The following is a 23262-nucleotide window of genomic DNA, read 5'->3' as shown; positions in this document are numbered from 1 at the left end:
CCTATTTAAATGCAAATTGAACTACAGCATTTACATGTGTCAATTAAAGTCCCTTGAAGGATTTCCTTGAAATAGGAGCATTTGCTTATGTGAATTTTTTGTTTTAAAGAAAGAGACAATTAAAAGTTATTCTGAATGTCATGGCAGTTGCTAAAAAAGTAGATCATTGTTAGTTCTGGTAACATTTGAATTAAGGGACTGATTTAGTTTCAACAGGAAAAACATGATGACTCCTTTGCCCATCCAAGAAAGGTAATGCTCATGATTTTGTCCCTGCTTGCGCCCCATTAGACAGAACCAAGGTGAGCACTCTTTTGACACCCACAACACAATCTGAGAATAATAAAAAGCTAGCATTTGCTGTGTACCTACTGCCTGTACCAGGCATTTTTTTCCTTCAGATTACATCAGTTGGTCTCTACAATCACCCAGAAAAGGAAGTGAGTAAACATTATTATCCTATTTTACAGAGGAGGAAATTGAGGTTCAGAGAAGTAGCAGCTTAGTCTCAGCCTCACCTTTAGTGAGTTGTAAATCCAGGATTCAACGCCAAATGTGTGTTATGCCAAAGCTGTAGTTTAAGCCACTCTTCTAAGCTGACTCACATTTGTGCAGGTCAGGTAGGCCCTTCCCAGTCAGATGCTTTTACCCTGCCTCCACAAAGGCCAAGACTCCTTGGGCTGCATTTGCAAGTTGTGGGGTTTTTTTTAATGGAGTAACTTTTGGAGCAAGAAAGGAACAGGAGCCACTGATACTGCTAAGAAATAGCTAACACCGTTATCATTTGCCTGACCTGCCCTCTGAGCCTGTCCATCCCCTCTGCCAATCAGGGAAGGTTCCCATGCTATTACACACAGATGGACATGATTGGTCTTACTGGATATACATGGAATCATGACAGGATTCAAGGGAAATCTGCCAACCAGGATGCACTAATGTCCTCTCCTCCAAAGTTGCCTACAACTGCTCACTGGTCCTGGAAATTCCTTAAACAGATGACCAGGCGTGAAGTTCACAATTAGAGAGCAGAATAATGGTAGAAAAGATGTGAGGTAAGGGAAGTAAATCATCCCAAATGTATCCAAAAAAAAAAAAAAAACTGACAATAGCACATCTTTTTGCAGTTAAGACTTTTATGTGAGAAGAGGAAGAAGGTTGGCAAATAACACAGCAGAACGTCTGCTCCCACTGCCCTTTCAAAGACCATAACAGACATGACTAACAGAACCGGAACAATTACTCTCAACATAGCACACTACAAGAATTGATACATGTGTGATTGGACCTGATTTACCCATCCCAGAAATTTAAAAATGTAGGAACTCTTCTATAAAGAAGTGAGTGTCATGAGGCCACTGAGGTTGGCAAAGGCTGTGGAGAGGAGAGGCTGGAATGTATGTGACATCTTTAACCAACTTCCCAAGTTTACCCAGGATTAGTTACCCTAAGACTCATAACACTGCTCACCAAAGGCATCATTGGTAGTTGTCAAAGTACGAATATAGTGGAGGGAGAGTAAGTGTTGTCTCGTGAGTTGCTTCTGGAACAGCCCAGGCTTCTATTACCACTGGAATAGAACCGGTAGGTCAAATGTATTTCATATATTTACCACAAAGACTGCTGTGGTAGTAAATTACCTTCCCTGAGACCTTGTAGGTCAAACTGAAAAGTTGCAAGAGCTCCAGTTCTGAATAAAATGGAATAAGTTCACTCCCTCTCAGCCACAGAATGGACATATAAAACCTGGAGAGAATGCATGAAGCAGCCATTTCAGGACTCTGAAAAGTCAATAGTAGCAGGCAGATTGAGAAAGAAGAGCAGAATTTGAAGGACCACCAGCCCAGTAAGATGGGCGCTAGAGAATAAACAAGGACAACTCTAAGAAAAGCCCTCTAGTTTTGGCTCCAGGAATTAAATAGGGGACTCCTAATACTCAGGGAGTGGAAGAGAAATCCCCTATTTTTCTTTTTATCTTTTTTAATCTCAGCTCTATCATGTCCCAACCCCAGGCAATCCCAGACTGGTGGTGACAGGGGCAGCTGCAGGGCCCACAGGCACCTGCAACTCTGTAGAATGGAAATGTTCCTCTCCCATCAGAGGAGCTATGGACCCAAGAAGATGGATAAACCTTGTTGGGTTTTTCTCTCTGTCCTCCTGCCACTTGGCCCTAGATATGGGCGTGATTATGAGAATTATGTGGCAGACTGTGTGATAACTAAAGCCCCAGATTTTTGACTAGAAAAACAAAAAGGAAGCCAGAGAACTGGAAAGGACAAAGGAGACTGCAGGAAGGAAGGAGCTCAGGAAAATGATCATGTAGAGCTGTTTACAAACTCCTGGACTCACCTCCAAACAACACATGCAGCATATCATAGACTTTGGGACAGACCACTGCCCAGCTCCCAGATTGGCCACTGGATGGTGTATGCATAAAATTGATTCAATTAGCACTTCAAAGCCTTTGAAAACAGAACTGAGATTAAAACCATAACCCACAGAAGACAGAGCAGAACTTACAACCAGAACCCAACTGTGTCAATAGCCAACCAAAACAAAAACACTCACATTCTCCATAAGATTTAAAGACCTAGAGTCTCACAATATAACATTCTAATTTTCCAAAATGCAATCCAAAATTACTTGACATACAAAGAATCAGGAAAGTCTCAACTCACATAAGAAACCATAATGGGGTACCTGGGTGGCTCAGGTCATGATCTCGTGGTTTGTGGGTTTGAGCCCTGAGTCGGGCTCTGTGCTGAAAGCTCAGAACCTGGAGCCTGCTTCAGATTCTGTGTCTCTCTCTCTCTGCCCCTCCCCTGCTTGAACTCTCTATCTCTCTCTCTCTGTCTCTCTCTCTCAAAGATAAATAAACATTAAAAAAAATTTTTTTAAAGGAAGACATAATCAACAAACAGCAATCTTAAGATGACACAGATATTGGAATTATCTGAGAAAGACTTAAAAGTAGCTATTACAAAAGTGATGAACTCCTGGGACCTCATCAAAATAAAAAGCTTCTGCACAGTGAAGGAAACAATCAGCAAAACTAAAAGGCAACCAACAGAATGGGAGAAGATTTTTGCAAATGACATATCAGATAAAGGGTTAGTATCCAAAATCTATAAAGAACTTATCAAACTCAACACTCAAAAAACAAATAATCCAGCGAAAAAATGGGCAAAAGACATGAATAGACACTTCTCCAAGGAAGACATCCAGATGGCCAACCGACACATGAAAAAATGCTCAACATCACTCATCATCAGGAAAATACAAATCAAAACCACAATGAGATACCACCTTACACCTGTCAGAATGGCTAACATTAACAACTCAGGCAACAACAGATGTTGGCGAGGATGCAGAGAAAGAGGATCTCCTTTGCATTGTTGGTGGGAATGCAAGCTGGTGCAGCCACTCTGGAAAACAGTATGGAGGTTCCTCAAAAAACTAAAAACAGAACTACCCTCCAACCCAGCAATTGCACTACTAGGCATTTATCCATGGGACACAGGTGTGCTTTTTCGTGGGCACCCCCATGTTTATAGCAGCACTATCAACAATAGCCAAAGTATGGAAAGAGCCCAAATGTCCATCAATGGATGAATGGCTAAAGATGTGGTATATATATACAATGGAGTATTAATGGGCAATCAAAAAGAATGAAATCTTGCCATTTGCAACTACATGGATAGAACTAGAGGGTATTATGCTAAGTGAAAGTAGTCAGTCAGGGAAAGACAAAAATCACATGACTTCACTCATATGAGGACTTTAAGAGACAAAAGAGATGAACATAAGGGAAGGGAAACAAAAATAATATAAAAACAGGGAAGGGGACAAAACAGAAGAGACTCATAAATATGGAGAACAAACTGAGGGTTACTGGAGAGGTTGTAGGAGGGGGGATGGGCTAAATGGGGAAGGGGCATTAAGGAATCTATTCCTGAAATCATTGTTGCACTATATGCTAACTAATTTGGATGTAAATTTAATTTTTTTTTAATTTTTTTTCAACGTTTTTTATTTATTTTTGGGACAGAGAGAGACAGAGCATGAACGGGGGAGGGGCAGAGAGAGAGGGAGACACAGATTCAGAAACAGGCTCCAGGCTCCGAGCCTGTTTCTGATTCTGTGTCTCCCTCTCTCTCTGCCCCTCCCCCGTTCATGCTCTGTCTCTCTCTGTCCCAAAAATAAATAAACGTTGAAAAAAAAAAGATGGAAAGATTAGGGGTGCCTGGGTGGTACAGTGGTTAAGTGCTTGACTCTTGATTTCAGCTCAGGTCATGATCTCATGGTTCATGAGTCTGAGTCCTGTATCTGCCTCTGCATTTACAGTGAGGAGCCTGCTTGGGATTCTCTCTCTCTCCCTCTGCCGCTCTCTGTCTCTGTCTCTCTCTCTCTCTCTCTCTCTCAAAATAAATAAATAAACTTAAAAAAAAAAGATGGAAAGAAAGTTGCAGCAAAGAAATTGAAAATATAAGAGAACCAAATAGAAATTTTAGAACTAAAAAATACAAAAACTAAAATTGAGAACACACTGAATGATCTAAATAGCAAAATGAAAATGACAGAAGAAAGAGTTGGTAAACTTGAAAGTAGATCAGTAGAAATTGTCCAACCTGCACAATAGAAAAAAATATTAAAAGTATAGTGAATAGAGCCTCCAGGACCTGTGGGACAATACCAAAACTTCTAACATTTATGTCATAAGAGTCTCAAAAAGAAAAAACATGCAGAACTGGAAAAAAAACATTTTTTAAATGTTTATTTATTTGGGGGTGGAAGGGGCAGAGAGAGGGAGAGAGACCCCCAAGCAGGCTCTGCATCGTCAGCACAGAGCCCAACACAGGGCTTGGTCTCACAAACCATGAGATCATGACCGGAGCCCAAATCAACAGTTGGATAAGCTTAGCCAACTAAGCCACCCAAGTGCCCAAAAAAAAACATTTTAAAAAATAGTAGCTAGGGGCACCTGCGTGGCTCAGTCAGTTGAGCATCTGACTCTTGGTTTCAGCTCAGGTCATGATCTCACAGTTTGTGGGTTCAAGCCCCTTGTGAGGCTCTGCACTGACAGTTGGGAGCCTGCTTGGGATTCTCTCTCTCCCTCTTTCTGCCTCTCTCTCTCTTTCTCTCAAAATAAATAAATAAACTTAAAAACATATAGTGGCTAACAACCTCCCAAATTTGGCAAACAACATATAATTTGTTTTTAAAAAGACACCTCATTACACTGTTTCAAAGGGACACATGCACCCCAATGTTTATAGCAACACTATCAACAACAGCCAAAGTATGTTCATCGATGGGCGAATGGATAAAGAAGATGTGGTATATATATACACAATGGAGTATTATTCAGCAATCAAAAAGAATGAAATCTTGCCATTTGCAAGTATGTGGATGGAGCTAGAGGGTATTATGCTAAGTGAAATTAGTCAGTCAGAGAAAGACAAATATCATATGACTTCACTCATATGAGGACTTTAAGACACAGAACAGATGAACATAAGGAAAGGGAAGCAAAAATAATATAAAAACAGGGAAGGGGGCAAAACATAAGAGACTCATAAATATGGAGAACAAACTGAGGGTTACTGGAGGGGTTGTGGGAGGGGGGATGGGCTAAATGGGTAAGGGGCACTAAGGAATCTACTCCTGAAATCATTGTTGCATTATATGCTAAGTAATTTGGATGTAAATTTAAAAAATAAAGTTTAACAAAAATAAAAATAAATAAAAAGATACCTCAGATAAGAAAAATTATGAGAATTCATTGTCAACAGACCTACTCTAAAAGAATTGCTAAAAGAAGTTCCCAAAGGGGAATGATACCAGAAAAAAATTTTACATAGTAAGAATGAAGAAAGAGCAAAGCAAATATAGATAATTCTTCTCTTGAGTTCTTTAAAATATGTATCACAGCCAGGGGCACCTGGGGGCTCAGTCAGTTAAGCATCCAGCTTCGGCTCATGTCATGATCTTATAGTTCATGAGTTCAAGCCCTGTATCAAGCTCTCAGCTGTCAGCACAGAGCCTGCTTCAGATTCTCTGTCTCCCTCTCTCTCTGCCCCTCCTCCACTCATTTTCTGTCTCCCCCCCTCTCTCTCTCTCTTAAAAGTAAATTAAAACATTTTTAAAAAGATAAAAAAAATATGTATGACAGCCAAAATCAAAAACTATAATAATGTCTGATGTGGCAGGTTATGTATATGTTTTATTATTCTGAGATCAATTACATAAAATACATAGTGAGAAACACAATGTGTAAATTACAAAGAATACTAAAATATGTTCAATTAACCCAAAAGAAGAAGGGAAGGGGAAACGGAGAAATAAAATCAGAGGGAAAACACAGAACACAAATAATAAAATGGCAGGCCCAAATCCAAATGTATCAATAATTACAATAAGCACAAATGTTCTAAATATACCAATTAAAAGACAGAGATTTCTAGAAGGATATAAATGGATTTAGAAATAAAACATGAGAGTACATGCTGTCTACAACAAATTCACCTCAAATAAAATGATATAGACAGGATAAAGTAAAAGGATAGAAAGACTATACCATGCAAACACTAATCAAAAAAAAGCTAGCATAGCTATATTAATAAAAAAGTAAACTTCAGAACAAAGAAAATTACCAGGGATAAAGAGAGACATTACACAATGATAAAAAGATCAATTCACCAAGAACACATAACAGTAATAAATATATATGTACCGAATAGTACTTCATGAAACAAAAACGAATGAATTGAAAGGAGAAATAGACAAATCCAAAATTATAGTTGGAGACTTCAATACTACTCTCTCAGTAATCAATAGAACTAGTAGACAGAAAATCAGCAAGGATATAAAAGAAGTGAGCAACAACATCAAACAACTAAATCTAACTGGCATTTATAGAACACTCCATCCTAAACAGATTATAATTCCATGCACATACTTATTGAACATTTATCAAGATAGAGCATATCCTGGGTCATAAAACAAACCTTAATAAATTTCAAAGAATTGAATTATACAAAATATGTTCTCTGATCATAATGGAATTATGCCAGAAATCAATAACAAAGATAAGAGTAAAATCTACAAACACTTGGAAATGAAACAATACGCTTCTAAATAATCCATAGGTGGAAGAAGAAGCCTCAAAGGAAATTTAAAAATATTTTCAACTGAATGAAAAGACATCAAACACTGTGAGATGAAGCCAAAGCAGTACTTAGAAATTTAAAGGGTTCCATACTCAAATTAGAAAAGAAGTCTCTAGGGGCTCCTGGGTGGCGCAGTTGGTTAAGCACCCGACTTCAGCTCAGGTCACGATCTCACGGTCCCTGAGTTCAAACCCCGCGTTGGGCTCTGGGCTGATGGCGCAGGGCCTGGAGCCTGCTTCCGATTCTGTGTCTCCTTCTCTCTCTGCCCTTCCCCCCTTTATGCTCTGTTTCTCTCTGTCTCAAAAATAAATAAAAAAAAAAACGTTAAAAAAAATTTTTAAAAAAAGAAAAGAAGTCTCTAATTAGTAATCTAAGCTTCCCCCTGGAGAAAAATAAATCCAATGTAAGCACAGGGAAGGAAATAATAAATATGAGGGCAGTAATCAATGAAATAAAAAACAAAAACAATAAGGGAAATCAATGAAACAAAGGTGGTTCTTTTAAAAGATCAATAAAATTGATAAATCTCTAATAATATCAACAAAGAAAAAAGAATTTACAAATTACCAATATTAGGAATGAGAAAGGGGATATTACTACAAACTGGAGAAATCAGAAGTATAATAAGAGACTACAAACAACTCTACACAGATATATTCAATAATTTAGATGAAATGAGCACTTCTGCAAAAACCATAAACTACCAAAATCCACTCAAGGTAAAATAGATAACCTGAATAATCCTATAACTATTAAAAGAAATTGAATTTGTAGTTAAAAACCTTCTGAAAAATAAATCTCCAAGCTCAGAGTATTTCACTGATGAATTCTACCAAACAATTAAAGAGGAAATAACAGAAATTCCACACAATTTTTTGCAGAAAAGAGGAGGGAATACTTCTCAGCTCATTTATGAGGTCAGTATTACCCTGACATCAAAGCCAGACAAAAACATTACAAGAAAAGAAAACAATATTCCTTAATAAGTATTTTTTCAAAACTATAAAACATTACAATATAAAATCCAGCAATATATAAAAAGAATAATATACTACAACTAGTTCAATATACAAAAATAAGGGTAATCATGATAACAGTCTAAAGTAAAAGAAAACACACACACACACACACACACACACACACACACACACATGAACCTATCAATCTATGTACAAAAAAAATCACTTGATAAAATTCAGTACTCATTCATAACAAAAACTCTCCACAAACTGAAATAGAACTTCCTTAACCTGATGAAAGTTACTATTATGAGCTGAATTGTGTTCCCCCGCAAATTCTTATGTTGATGCCTTAACTGTATTTGGAGATAGGGCCTTTTATAATGGTGATTAAATTGGGGCACCTTGGTGGCTCAGTCATTTAAGTGACCAACTTTTGATTTCAGTTCAAGTCATGATCCCACAGTTTGTGGGATAGTCTTGCCACACTATGACAGTGTGGAGCCTGCTGGGGATTCACGCGCGTTCTCTCTCTCTCTCTCTCTCTCTGCCCCTCCCCTCTCTCTCTTTTTGGAGTGCACATTCTCTTTCTAAATAAATAAATACATACATACATACGTACATACATACATACATGCATAAAATGAAGGTGATTAAATTAAAATGAGGCCATAAGCATGGACTCTAATCCAATTGTAATGGTGTCCTTATAGGAAGAGAAAATTTGGACATACAGAGAGACACTAGGGATATGCACACAGGGGAGAAAAAACACGTAAGGACACGGAGAAGAAGGTCAATGCGAACGAGCCAAAGGGTGAGGCTTCACAAGAAACCATCCAGCTGACACCTTCATCTCCCTCTTCCAGCTTCCAGAAGTGTGAGAAATAAATTTCTGTTGTTTAAGCCACAAAGTCTATGGTACTTTGTCATGGTGACCCTAGCAAACTGATACAAATACCTACAAAATAATATAGGTACCTACAGCTAACATCATCGTTAAGGGTGAAAGACTGAGTGCTTGACCACCCCCATTCCAAGGTCAAAAACATGGCAAGAATGTCTGCTCTCTCATTCTAGTGTGAAAAGGCATACAAAGAGGACAGTACAGTAATTTATAAAGATAATCCATTCCGTAGATGTTATCTCATCCCCTCACCTCAGTACTCAGCACCAGACCAACTCCAACACGAACCTCACTTACACACACACACATACACACACACACACACACACACACACACACACACACACACACAAGTCATACCTATTACCTAAATGTCTTCATTAAAACTAATGTTTATCCAAATTATCAAAATAGTTGCCTCAACTCTCTTTAAATCTAAAGAGACAGTATTGGGCATAAGGAAGGAAGAAAGCAGGGAACCAAATTAACAGCAAGATTATGAGGTCTGCACAAAGGAAAATTCAAAAAAAATTTTCCATGTGTTTATGTATGAAAACTGCAACCCACACATCCCTGGCCATGTTGTGGAGGGTCAGATTACACTTGATGGAACTTTCTAACACCATTACTCTGGTCATAATGTAATATTTATGTCTTAGCCAATGAGGAATAAAATGTGATTATTTAAAAAAGCATAAAGCTTCTTAGAAACCTCAGTTGATGGCAGTTATTTGGAGGTTTATTTTCTCCCCACAAATAATGCATCTGAGTGGTTTAGAACTATATCTACCAAGCCCCACTTCATACCTACTCTTGCAAGACAAAGGTTTTGTGCACAACGTGAAAATTGTGACTGGAGGCATGATATGTAGGCTACTTAATCTATGATAGAAGAGGAGTACATGCATATGTTGGCCTAGATGGACAAGGGAAAAGGTAGTTGAAAAGAAATAAGGATTATGCTCTGAGGTTGTATTTTTCCTCCTGGGGCTCTTTAAACAATGCCTTTATCTGTTCCTCATTTTCCAGTTGTCTTCTCTAGCGATGTGGCAATAATTTAGCAGTATTATGTGCTGTCACTTCTGTATTAGTAAACACCAGGACTTGCTTAGTAATTACAGACTAACCTCATAATGAAATGCAGTGAACAGTTCTAATTAAATTTTAATGTTGCTTAACAACTATTCTACTTTAAAATGAGAATTTTCCAGACATGTATCCTAATAAGTTATCAGAATGCATTCCAAAAACTGTACAAATGAGAAGGTAAACATACAATATTACCACCAGTGGGCATGTGTGTGGGAACATTTATAATCAAAATGAATATACTACATTGAAAAGTATTAAAATATAAAAGCACATCAAAATGCTATAACAACTGCAGGGCAGGATATTTTTGAAAACTTACATTTCACTTTAGATGGGGGGAAAGGGTAAATTATTCTCCAATACAGAAGTTAAACCTATCTTCTTCTGAACATGGGACTGACACGTGTTAACCTAAGAACATCCACACCTTCGATAAAGTCACAAAGCTAAAAGAAAATTCACCATGCAATCTAGGAAACACGGCCTTCCATTTACCCTATTCTTTAAAAATCTGCCATGTTCTATTGTTGTACCGCCTTTACCCGTGCTAGGTCGTTCTGAGCATTTATGAAATCCCTTTGATACTGACCTAGTGAACATGGTAAAGTGGTAGAAATCTGTTACCCTCTCTTCATATCACAGGAATATAATATTAATATACACAATCCTCCCTTCTCCCACTCCATTGTCAGAATGAACAGGTCCAATCTATTACTTTTTGGAAAAAACCTATCCCCTAACTCTCCCCTCACTGCTTGCTGCAATCTGCTATAGCTTCTCCTCACATTTCTACCCCAAGCCATTCTATTGCTTCTTCTACTCTATGCCTAATTAATGCCTTCGGGGATATAAAATCTTAGAACACAATCATGTGGAACCCCAAATGGTTCAGTCAGTTGTGCTGATAAAAGAAGTAAAGTTTGGAAATCTTCGAGTCCGGCACCTGTTCATGGTCATCATTAACCAGCTTTACCTGGAGTACACATCAGATGGGATGTCAGTCTGGCTGTAAGTTTCAGCCAGCTGTTAGATGGGAACATGGAGTGTCGCTGTGCACCTGCAGATGTGTTGTTGCCTTTGTGGCATGTATGAACGTACCTGTGAGGAGCACTACACACACAAAAATACTACTGCCCCTAGAACGCTCTCTCTCCCCACAAGTAGCAACACCTCCTGGCTACAATAATCACAATGCCATTCTTCCCGAAACTAACTTGAAGGAGCTCAGTTGGTTGAGTGTCTGACTCTTGATTTCGGCTCAGGACGTGATCCCAGGGTTGTGGGATCAAGCCCCACCTCAGGCTCTACACTGAGCACTGCTTAAGATTTTCTCTCTCTTCCTCTGCCCCTCTCCCCCACTCGCACTTTCTATCTCTAAAATAAATAAATACATACATACATACAAACTTCAAGATATCCCTGCCTCTTGCCCTCCCTCAGTCCCCATACCTATCCTCCCCTTTACATTTCCATTGTCACTTCTCTAGTTCATGCCCTCATTACCTCTCATATGGACACTCAGTGTTTGTTAAAGCAGCCACTATGTGCTGGGCATGGTGGAAAATACAGACATATGTAATATTGCAAAATACTCCAAATATTTATCATCTGGTAGCAGGGTAGGGAAATACAGACATTTAGAAGGCAACTAGAATGCAATGAAATGACACAGAATAGAATATATAGGAAGGCTTCACACATACATGATTCAACAAAAAAATAAGATATACAGGAAGGTTTCATGGAGGCACTGGCTCTTGAGGTGAAACTTAAACAATGAACAAAAAAAGAAAGAAAGAAAAAATACATTTTCATCTGAGAAAACAGCACGAGCAAATGCAAGGGATTAGGACATACGTCACGTGGGGAGCACAATGAGCTGCCCCGTGGGACTGGAGGATGGGGTGGGAAGGACAGAGCAGCAGCTAAAGATGGAAGCACTGGGGGATGGAGAGGGTGAGGAGGTCTTTCAAGAGGCAAGAGCAGTGGTGTCACATAGCTCTTCTTCAAATTCTGCCTCCACTCCTAAAGGTCATGTGGCCATGAACAAATTATTTATCTTCCCTGAGACTTGGTTTCCTCATTTGTAAGATATAGACAACAAAACATCTACTTCACACAGTTTTCATGAGGATTAAATGAAATAATACATGTAGAGACTTTGCACAACCTCCAATATAGCAGGCACTTCATGGACGGTAGTTATTGTTATCATAGGAGACTGTTATGGGCTGAATATTTGTAAACCCCGAAGATTCATATGGTAAAGCTCTAACATGCAATGCTGCTATGTTTGGAGATGGGCTTCTAAAGAAATAATTAAGATTAAATGCTGTCAAAAGTGTGGTCCTGGGGTGCCTGGGTGGCTCAGTTGGTTAAGCATCTGACTTCAGGTCAGGTCATGACCTCACAGTTCATGGGTTCGAGCCCCATGTTGGGCTCTGCACTGACAGCTCAGAGCCTATAGCCTGTTTCAGATTCTGTGTCTCCCTCTCTCTCTCTCTGCCCCTCCTCTACTCACGCTCTTTCTTGGTCTCTCAAAAATAAATAAAAACATTTAAAAAAAAAAGTGTGGGTCCCTAATCTGACAGAATGAGAGTCCTTATAAGAGGAGGCACTGAAGAACTTGCCCACTCCTCTGCACCAAGGAGAGGCCATGTTAGGACAAAGAGAGAAGGTGGCTATCTGCAAGCAAGCAGGAGAGCGCTTGCCAGAAACTGAACCGGCTACCACCTTGAACTTGGTATTCCAGCCTTCAGAATTGTAAGAAAACAGATTTCTGTTATTTAAGACACCCTGTCGATTTTGTTACGGCAGCCTAAGCTGGCTAACACAGAGGACTTGAAGGCCACTTTTAGAGGTTTGTTCATTACTTTGTGGGCAGTGGAAAAGCAGTAAAGGTTTCTGAGGTGACAAGAATCACGTTTATATCTGATTACCTGAGAGCTGAAGACTGGTGGGAAGACCCCCTTCATCGACTTCCTGCCTTCAGTCTCTACCCTTTTCCATCTACTCACGGCAACCACTCTAAGACTAATAGAGTGCTGCCTGGATGAGCTGCTCAAAAATATGACCTATGGAATAAAGCCTAAATCCCTTAGTTTGGTATTCAAGATCCTCTAAATCTGGATCAGCACCCCCAACTCCCTAGCCCACTACTTTCCTTAGCTGAGAGGATCAGACCTGGGGCTGGGCCACATTTGTGACTTTGTTCAAGTTGTTCTTCCAACAAGAAAATCCTTTTCCATTGCTCTCAGTCAAAATCCAATCCACCCTTTAAGGCCAGTGCCTACACCACTCCCCCAGGAGGCCATCCCCTGCCCCCCCTCTGAACCCCTGTTGTTCATACCTCTGGTATATCACAGTGACCGACCTCTTATAACCCAATGAATTTTTGTTTATATCTCCTCTACTACACTGTAATGGGCTGAGGTGAATGTTTGTGGTCTTCACAGAAAGGAATTTAAAGAGGGCCCAGGGGGAAAACCCTAAGCTAGGCAACAGCAAAGTTATGTTTGCAGAACAGAAGTGGAGAGCCAGAGAGAGCCTGGAAGAGAAAGGGCTTTTGGAGAACACACTTGTCCACCGGGTAACTGGAGTCATTTGATGTGGGTGTGTGTTGTGAGCCTGACCACAATCCCCGCTTCGATTCAGAGTCTCCACCACTCATTACCCTCCCACGCTGGTTGAATTTTCTGCAGTGCAGGGTGATACACTGCACGGGAAAGATGCCTATTGGAAGTGGCAATAATCATAATTGTCACTAACACCTATGAACTATGTGGCTTGTGCCAGACATTGGGCTATAGCACGGGTTTTTAGCATTATACACTATGTTCTTTTTTTTTTGGCCTGAAACACATTCTATTGCTATAAAGTTATTTTAGTGTTTTTCCCAATCTGAAATCTCATTTGGAGATTTATCCAAAGAATTATATGCTGCATATAATGCCTCCAGTCATGAAGCATTCATTTATAAAGTTTTCTAACCATATCCTTCCCCTACTTAAGGCCCCCAGTCAATTATCTATTGCTTCAATTCCCATGTTCTGCCTTATAATGAGGGCAAGCAACTTTTGTCATATCATTAGTCATTTATATTTGCCTCACCAATCTGTCAAAGTCACTAGGACAATTGGCAGAGTGTGGGAGGGGGACTTGGGGAAAGTGACGCAAGGAGGGAGGCAGCCAGCCCCTCCCAACCCCTGGCTGGGGACCTGGCTGCCTGCTTCCCCCTCCCTGTTCCTCTCCATTCCTCCAGGGCCAGTCCTAGAATTTTTTTTTTAAGATTTTATTTTTAAGTAATCTCTACACCCAACATGGGGCTCAAACTCACAACCCCAAGACCAAGGGTCACACACACTACCAACTGAGCCAGCCAGGATCCCCAGGTAGTGCATTTTAACTAAAAGCTTCCCAAAATTCAACCTGGAGATAGTTAAGCGAGGACAAAAGATCCACAGTCATAATTCTGCCCCAGTCACACGTGAAATAGCATCTGAGTGCCAGGTTTCTTTCTTGTTTGTTTTTTTTTAATGTAACACAGAGATTTCTGGTTACCAGACATGTATCCACAAATTACCAGTGTTATCAATTTGCTTTGATGTTTGCGGTTATTAGCCAGACCCTTTGCTGAGAACTTGACCTGCATTACTGATTTTAGTCCTCACAGGTGAAGGTACTGAGTTGTTACTCTCTTTTACCAATGGGAAAAGGTAGGAAGTTCCTGAGGGAAAGGTAGGAAGTTCCAATTTCTAGATGGCCCAGCACACTGAGCATTGTTTTGATTTTGATACAAGAAAAAAATTTTTGCTGTTTGCCTTCAGCTAGCTTAAGAAAGGGAAAGTCTGACTGCCTATTTCAATCAGTATGTCACTGATTTAAAGGAACCATACAGAGACCATTAGCACCAACAAAGCTCAATTCCTAGGAATTCAGGAATGACAGCAAGGCTGGCACTGTGGCCTGATGAATGATGCCACGGGGCACTAAAAGCAGATGGTTCATGTTACATTTCACACCCTGCCTGGAGAAGGCAACTCTTCTCTCAAGGCCAAGTTCCAGACTCTGGACTTGGCACTCGCTTCATTATAATGTTAAAATTAAATACAACTTCTCCAACTCATACAACCACTTTCCTGTTTTTTAAATCTTGATTTTTATTGCAAAAGCAAATAAAGTGTGCACTCACTGCGCATGCCTGCAGCTTCCTGTTTCAAACTCCTCCAGACCTCTGCCTTGGGGCTTCTCTGCATTAGGCAGGCCAGAGCTGCCAGGGAGTCAGCCAACCACAGCCCCAAACAGGGAGCGAACAACCCAGACCCTGAGGCCTCCTGGGGCACAATCTGAGGTATGTTCTCTACAGTCTTCAGAGGCCTGCCGTGGAACTTAGCCCCACTTGTCCCCAGCAGCTCTGGATGGGTTTCCTTCCCTTTCTTCTCATGTCCTGGCTCCCATTTGAGGCTTCCTGCAATCACCTCGCAAATAAGCTACTGGTGTGTAAATCCCTCTATGCTTCTGGGGAAACCCAACCTAAGCTAATGCCCATGTATTAGCTCAGACTGCCATAGCAAAGTACCACAAACTGGGGGGCCTGAACTACAGAAATTTGTCTTCTCACAGTTCTGGAGTCAAGAAGTCTGAGATCAAAGTGTCGGCAGCATTGGTTTCTTCTGAAGCCTCTCTCCTTGGCTTAGAGAGGGCCATCTCCTGTGTCTTCACATGGTCATTCTTCTCTGGATCCTTATCGCTTCTTTTTTTTTTTCTTATCTCCGATTCTTAAAGGATATGGGATTAGGGTCTGCCCAAAGGACCCCATTTAACTTAATTACCTCTTTAAAGGCCTTGTCTCCAACAGTCATATTCTGAGATTACCAGGGGTTGAGGCTTCAACATATGGGGGGGGGGGGAGGGATGGTGACATACAATTTAGTCCATAACAGCCCACTATTATCAGGCCAAAAAGATGAGTAAGTGTATGAAGTTAAAATGTATGAGCTCCTCCGATCCAACTCCAAACTTCTCCAAAGGAAAAAGCTAAGAGAGGGGCACCTGGTTGCTTCGGATTCTGTGTCTCCCACTCTCTCTGCCCCTCCCCTGCTCAAGCTCTGTCTGTCTGTCTCTCTCTTTCAAAAATAAGTAAACATTCAAAAAAAATTTTTTTAGAAAGAAAAGAAAAAAATAAGAGAGAAAACAACAACAACCAAAAAAACCTATTGTGTATGCCTTTCAGGCTCTTTTTCTATGTGTAGTAGAAATGATGCTACAGTGACAAACTAAAATATAAAGCAAACACCGATTTCCTTATTTTCTTTAACTCAATTTCAATGAGAACCCATGTGCTAGAAAATGCAATCTCCATCGATCCTAGACTCTTTTTCTTGGGTCACCCAAAGATCATAGAGACCTATGAGATGCCAAGAAAACATGAACAGGCCTCACCTTCAGTCCATTGGGGTCATTTGTTTATAGCTCCAGGTCCAGCTGCTCAAAGATGAACAGCTTGCATGCTAGTCTTGGGACACTATATTCTGGGGTCCTTACGAATGGATGAAGAAGCTGTGGTTTATATATACAATGGAATGCTACTTGGCAATGAGAAAGAATGAAACCTGGCCATTTGCAGCAATGTGGATGGAACTGGAAGGTGAAATAAGTGAAATAAGTCAGTCAGAGAAAGACAGATACCATATGTTTTCACCCAATGCGGATCTTGAGATATTTAACAGGAGACCATGGGGGAGGGGAAGGCAGAAAAAAAAAAGTTACAGAGAGGGAGGGAGGCAAACCATAAGAGATTCTTCAATACTGAGAACAAACTGAGTGTTGATGGGGTTGGGGGAGAGGGGAAAGTGGGTGATGGGCACTGAGGAGGGCACTTGTGGGGATGAGCACTGGGTGTTGTATGGAAACCAATTTGTCAATAAATTATATTTTTAAAAATAATTTTAAAAATAAACCGTTAAAAAAAAAAAAAGATTCCAGGGTCCTTAGTACCCAGGATCCAGTCTTGCAGATGTATGAAGCCATTGCCCTCTGAGGTCCTACCGTCTCCCCAGACCACAGGTCCCCACTTCCAGGAGACAATAGGGAGAGAGTCACAATTAAAAGCATGGATGGGGATGGACCACTGGGGAGCTCAGCCCTGGCTATGCTTGAACAAGGTGTTTCACCTCCCTCATGGTTCAGTTTCCTCATTTGAAAAGTTTTAAATAGAGGGTACCTGGGTGACTCTGTCAGTTAAGGGCCTGATTTCGGCTTAGGTCCTGATCTCACAGTTCATGAGTTCAAGCCCTGAATTGGGCTCTGTGCTGACAGCTCAGAGCCTGGAGCCTGCTTCGGATTCTGTGTCTCCCTCCCCTGCTCACACTCTGTCTCTCTATCTCTCAAAAATAAATAAACACACAAAAAAATTTTTAATAAAAATTTTTAAATAAAAACAATAGTCTCTGTTTCATGATCTATGTGCTCATTTAAACATTACAGTAAGCCTTATCATATGTTTCAGATGAGAAAAACAAAGTCTTTATCTAAGGTCACATAGCTAGATTAGAAGACTCTTTAATAAAGACATTTAAGACTATGGCATCCCTGGGGCACCTGGGTGGCTCAGTCGGTTAAGCATCCGACTTCAGCTCAGGTCATGATCTCGCAGTGAGTTCGAGCCCCACGTCAGGCTCTGTGCTGACAGCTCAGAGCCTGGAATCTACTCCAGATTCTATGTCTCCCTCTCTCTCTGCCTCTCCCCTGCTTGTGCTCTGTTTCTCTCTCTCTCTCAAAAGTAAATAAACATTAAAAAAAAAATTGAATAAATAAATAAATAATAAAAATAAAATTAAAAAGTTACAAATGTCAAGTCTGAAGCATAGAATATAAAGGATATTATTTAGGACAAGGAGCCATCTGCATTGAAATAAAAGTTGCTTTAGAAGCTATAGACGTTCCAAATTCTCCTCTTCTGTCTATAAAGTGAGTTGAACAGAACCATATATATAGCAATTCTAGCTTGGCCTGAATAATGATTCTATGACAGAATGCCTTTGACTCTCCAAAACCTGGTTCCCCTGTTAGTACAGCATTTGAGTGCTGGTTTATGGGTGTATCATTTAAAGGAATGCTGTGAAGTGGGGTCCAGGGCTGCTCTTCACTCCTTACTGACAGGGAAGACTGTTGGCTATACACAGCAATTCCCCCGTGTCAGCCAATGGAGAACATGACCTCAATCTTCCAGGGAGCTGCCAGTTTGCAGGCTGTGCTGACCCAGCAAAATTACCTGGAATCTAGAGTAGGGCTACCAGGATCACTGACTGTCCTATCACCTTCAACATCAGGGCAGCATGTCCTTAGAAAGAAAATAAATGTTTTTTACCTTCACACCACTGGAGTTCAGAGGAAAAGGGAAGATGCTTGTGAGGACCAAAGTGGGAGAAGGCACGGGATTAGGCAACATTCATTCCAAATAGTAAAGAGAATGGTATTAAGAGTTTGCATTTTATTAAGCACTGGTCCTGTGCTCAGCGAGTGCCTTTCTTTCATGCCTTATCTCATTCAAAGCAAGCCATTCTCCGTTCTGCTTCTATATTAACAGAATCACAAAGTGTTTAAAGAAAATTGTTAATCACTGAAGGTACCTTGGCACTTGTCAGTTTTTGTTTTGTTTTTGTTTTCCATCTTTTCTCAAAGACCTAACTGAGGTCAGCTGCAACATTCTATGGATGCCTGTGACACTGTGATCATTCTCATGCAAGGCTGACAACGAGAACAAGTAGATCAGTCCTGCAGAAAACAGACAGGCCTGCCTGGAAAACTGAGAGGTCACATGTATGAAATAGATAAATCTGTAAACTGTCAATCACCAACTTTGAAAGGTTCATATTTATGAGGTCCTAAAAATGGAGCCAACCTAATGATCCCTGTCAGTCCTTCTAAATGTTCTGCTGCATTGAAAAAAGACTGAAGGGGAGCCTGGGTGGCTCAGTCGGTTGAGCGTCCGACTTCGGCTCAGGTCATGATCTCACGGTCCGTGAGTTCGAGCCCCGCGTCGGGCTCTGTGCTGACAGCTTGGAGCCTGGAGCCTGCTTCCGATTCTGTGTCTCCCTCTCTCTCTGACCCTCCCCCGTTCATGCTCTGTCTCTCTCTGTCTCAAAAATAAATAAACATTAAAAAAATTTTTTTTAATAAAAAAAAGAAAAAAAAAGAAAAAAGACTGAAGAAGGGAATGAGGTCTATTACACAATTCAGGTATTGGTCAGAATGTTTTGTCCTTTCCTTGGTGATGAGCTTCAATTAACCCAATTCTGATCTGGACGTGCTGATCTTCATCACAAATCGTAGATGACATTGGAACAATTTCACTGCCGTTAAATGCTTAGATGATGTTACAATCACTTAAGCAACTAGAATACACACATTAAAGCTTTAATTTATAATCTTTCTGCCAAAGCATTTCTGTTAGAATTTAATTTAATATTTCTCTAGACTCACACTCCAAGTCCAGTCATTATAATTAATTCCAATCTCCCTAATCAAGGATGCATATCTTTACTTATTCTCCCTAAAAGTAATGGAGGTAATAAACAGATGAATGTCATTACAGTTCATGATTGTGGTCAGTGGCTCTCAGGTCGTCGGTCTTGGACCATTTCCCTCTGGGAGACTATCTGAAAGCTAAACAACCCTATGTTTAGCTGCTAAAACAATAATAACAAAAAGAAGACTGAAAATAAACACACATCAAGTTTATTACAGAGATAAGGATGAGACAGGCTGAATCACTGTTGGAGTCAGGAGTCCAAGGCCACTCATGCCTCATGACTGGCAGCTGCGAAGGGTTCCCTCTGCCAAGCCTACTGGCCAGTGGTCAAGAGGTCACAATCGTGGCACACTGCCTTGGAGAAGTGGCTCGCCCAGCATTAGTGGCTAAATCCAGGCAGACCGGAATAACATTTGCACATGAGATCTGGTCTAGTATCTAAAAGCACACAGACAGGAAAGTAGTCAGCAAGTCCTCTTACAATTCTGCAAAAGTTGGGTGTTTGGGGGGCAGTTTATTGTCCCAAAAGAGAACGAAGGAGAAGATAATTCCTTCCTAGACATCAAACTCCTTGAGAATAAAGATATAATGGAATATTGGCATATAATAAAAGATCAATAAATGTATGTTGGAACTGAAATCAACTTACATGTCCCATCATTGAACGTGTATAACCACCTGACAAAGTAAGTACTCTTGTCCCCATTTTACTATGAAGAAACTGAGAAAGAAAAGTTTGGTAACATGTTAAGAAGGAATAAAGCCAGGACTCAAACTCAGGTCTTTCTGGCCACAAAATTAATGTTCTTTCCATTACATCATGCTGCTGCACACCACCTGCTTTGCTAATTTAAGAAGAACCCTCCTGTATCTATTCTAATTATAAAAATTTACAAGACTGTTCTATAAATGTAAAACCCCTTCCATTCCATTGTCTTATCCCCTGCAGATGATCGCATTCTTTTACTAAATGAAGAGGTGATTCCTCATTAACATCACTTCTTTGTCTCTTCCCCATCCTCCCTTCCTTCACTATAGTCACACAGAGAGAAGTAACCCTCCGGTTCCAGGTGACAAATTTGCCATCCTGGAACCATGATCCAACTTGCCCATTACCTCATGGAGAAGCCTCCATCCCTGGGAAAAGCTGCTGTGACTCTCTTGAAGCCTACACTGGCCATATTTTGGCACTAGACTAGGGTTACGCTGGTTCCTCCAATTTCTACTGAGATCCCTATGAATATTTAGACCTGTAAAAAATAGTCACTAGTGCTCAAACTGGCAGCTTCAAACAGTTCACAGTTAAGGAAGCTGTGCTGACTGGTTTGGTGGCCTCTGAGGCATGGATGTGGTTTTATGTTGGCAAGATCATAGGCATTCTTGGCATCATTGGCTATAATGTTTGAAGCCCAATCATGAACATCTGATTATACATGATTTATTATTTGAGTGTTCTTGAACTGGGTGTGACCAGACCACTATTTGGATAAAATAAAATAATGGTTCAAAATCAATGTTTTCTTGGGGTGCCTGAGTGGCTCAGTAGGTTGAGTATCCAACTTTGGCTTGGGTCATGATCTCACAGTTCATGAGTTTGAGCCCCATATCGGGCTTGCTGCTGTCAGCACAGAGCCCACTTCAGATTCTCTGTCCCCCTCTCTTTCTGCCCCTAACCCCTCTCAAAAATAAACTTTTTTTTAAAAATCTATGCTTTTTCTATCAAACGTTACAATGAGGGTCACAATTTCTTTTGATATTAACTTGGGTTGTCCTTTCCTATGATACATTAATATAGCTCTAAATGGCATGTCTTTGTTTAGCTTGAAATTGGAAAGGATATATGCAAATATATCAACCTAATACATGAATAAATAAAGATAACATTTTAGTTTGAAGGTTTAAAATATATGATATTTAAGCTTTATTTCCAGAAAAATTGAGGCAAAAGACTTGAGAAAACTAGAACTTGCCATAGCGGGAGAAATAGTAAGACTATGTGCTAAAGTGATATAGTTAAATCATGTCAGTAGTCAAAAAAAATAAAATTTGGACTGTTTCTCTTTGCTAAAATCAGTGAAAGATCCTTTGGATAACAGTTATGTCTACAATTATTGAGGTACTTCTTATCTACTTGAATAGAGCTTTCTCAAGAGAAAAACATCTTTGTAACATCTCTAACAGTAGGACTGAGTGAATGAAAGCCAAGACCTACATTTAAGTCTGTTTGATATGTGTTATGTTATTAATCTGTACAGTTTTATGATTTTTAGAACTTATCTTTGAAAAATAAAATATCCTATAGATATTTACACAGGGTTATAATTTAATACCATCTATGAGTCTAAATAGTATCTTATGTCTTGAAATAGATAAAAGTGATTGGTATAAAAAAAAGGGGTGACCCTTCTCTGTTTCCCTTTGTGGCCCTCATTCTCATCCATTCTCCAGGGCCTTACTCCATCAATAATTCCCCCAAACCTGATGACATTCCATTACATATTCATTCTTTCTTAGGTGACCGCTTCCTGCCAATGAAATAAATGTTGTGAGGTGCTTCTCATCTTAAAATACATCACATATGCCCCACCTCCACTCACCAGGCTACTCCTTGAACTACATTCCTGTTCCTCCCTCCTTCTCTTCACTATCGAGTTTCTTTCTCACAGCCTGCATGTCTAACAGCCTTTTCTCACTTTCCATCCCCCTCAGCCTTTCTGCAGCAAGCCACTATCAACAACTCCTATTGCTTCATATGACCTTCTCCCTTGATGTTTTACAATGTTGTTCACTCTCACATCCACCTCTCATTCTCTGGTTCTCTTTCTCCTTCTGACCCCAAATGTAAGGACTCCCTTTGGTTATGCCCACTGCTTACTTCTCTCTACCCTCTCTCCTTTGGGAATTTTACTAATCTTTTCTACCAATCTTCAGTCCTGACTTGCACCAGTCCACATTTCCAACTGCCTCGTGGACATTCCCATCTGAGTGTCCTACTGACATCCCAAACTCAGTATGCTCAAAATGTAATCATCTTTCCTTTTCATCCATATCCATTTACTATATTGTAATTACTATCCTCTCGATCATTGTGGGGAAAAAAGTCACAAGTTAAATTTGCAAAGGTCCAATGCTACAGAAACCAAATATTAATCATGGGAGGTGTAATATCTAATAGGACTTATTTTGTTTAAAATTTTTTTTCAAAATTAATGCATTTTTTCTAAAGTAATGCACACAGTAAAAAGAATCCAAAAATACAAAATAGTATATTACATACAGCAAAAGGTAGTTTGTCCTCCCATCCCTGATCACTACACCTACAGTTCCCTTTCTCAGAAGCTACGAGTGTTATCAGTTTGCTATATATCTATCCAGAAATATCCTATGCATTTGCAAGCATATATAAATACATGTTGTATGTTCTGATTCTGATTTCAGCTCAGGTCATGATCTCACAGCCATGAGATCAAGCCCTACATTGGGCTCTGTATTGAGCTTGGAGTCTGCTGAAAATTCTCTCTCTCTCTCTCTCTCTCTCTCTCTCTCTCTCTCTCTCCCTCTCTTCCTTTACCCCTCTCCCCTGCTCACACACTCTCTCTCAAAAGA

At 40.1% G+C, this 23262-nt stretch overlaps 1 pseudogene; it reads left to right on the top strand.

Moving 5' to 3' along the window:
* Positions 1 to 20751: 20751 nt before the first annotated feature.
* Positions 20752 to 21062, top strand: LOC124524143 (ATP synthase subunit g, mitochondrial-like; annotated as a pseudogene).
* Positions 21063 to 23262: the final 2200 nt, after the last annotated feature.

Source organism: Lynx rufus, unplaced genomic scaffold (assembly GCF_022079265.1).
Source record: "Lynx rufus isolate CCGP_SWC_20201006 ecotype Redwood Valley unplaced genomic scaffold, mLynRuf1.p SCAF_10, whole genome shotgun sequence".
In the NCBI taxonomy this organism is placed as follows: domain Eukaryota; kingdom Metazoa; phylum Chordata; class Mammalia; order Carnivora; family Felidae; genus Lynx; species Lynx rufus.
The sequence above is the reverse complement of the archived record's forward strand: the minus strand, read 5'-3'. Positions and strand labels throughout refer to the sequence as shown.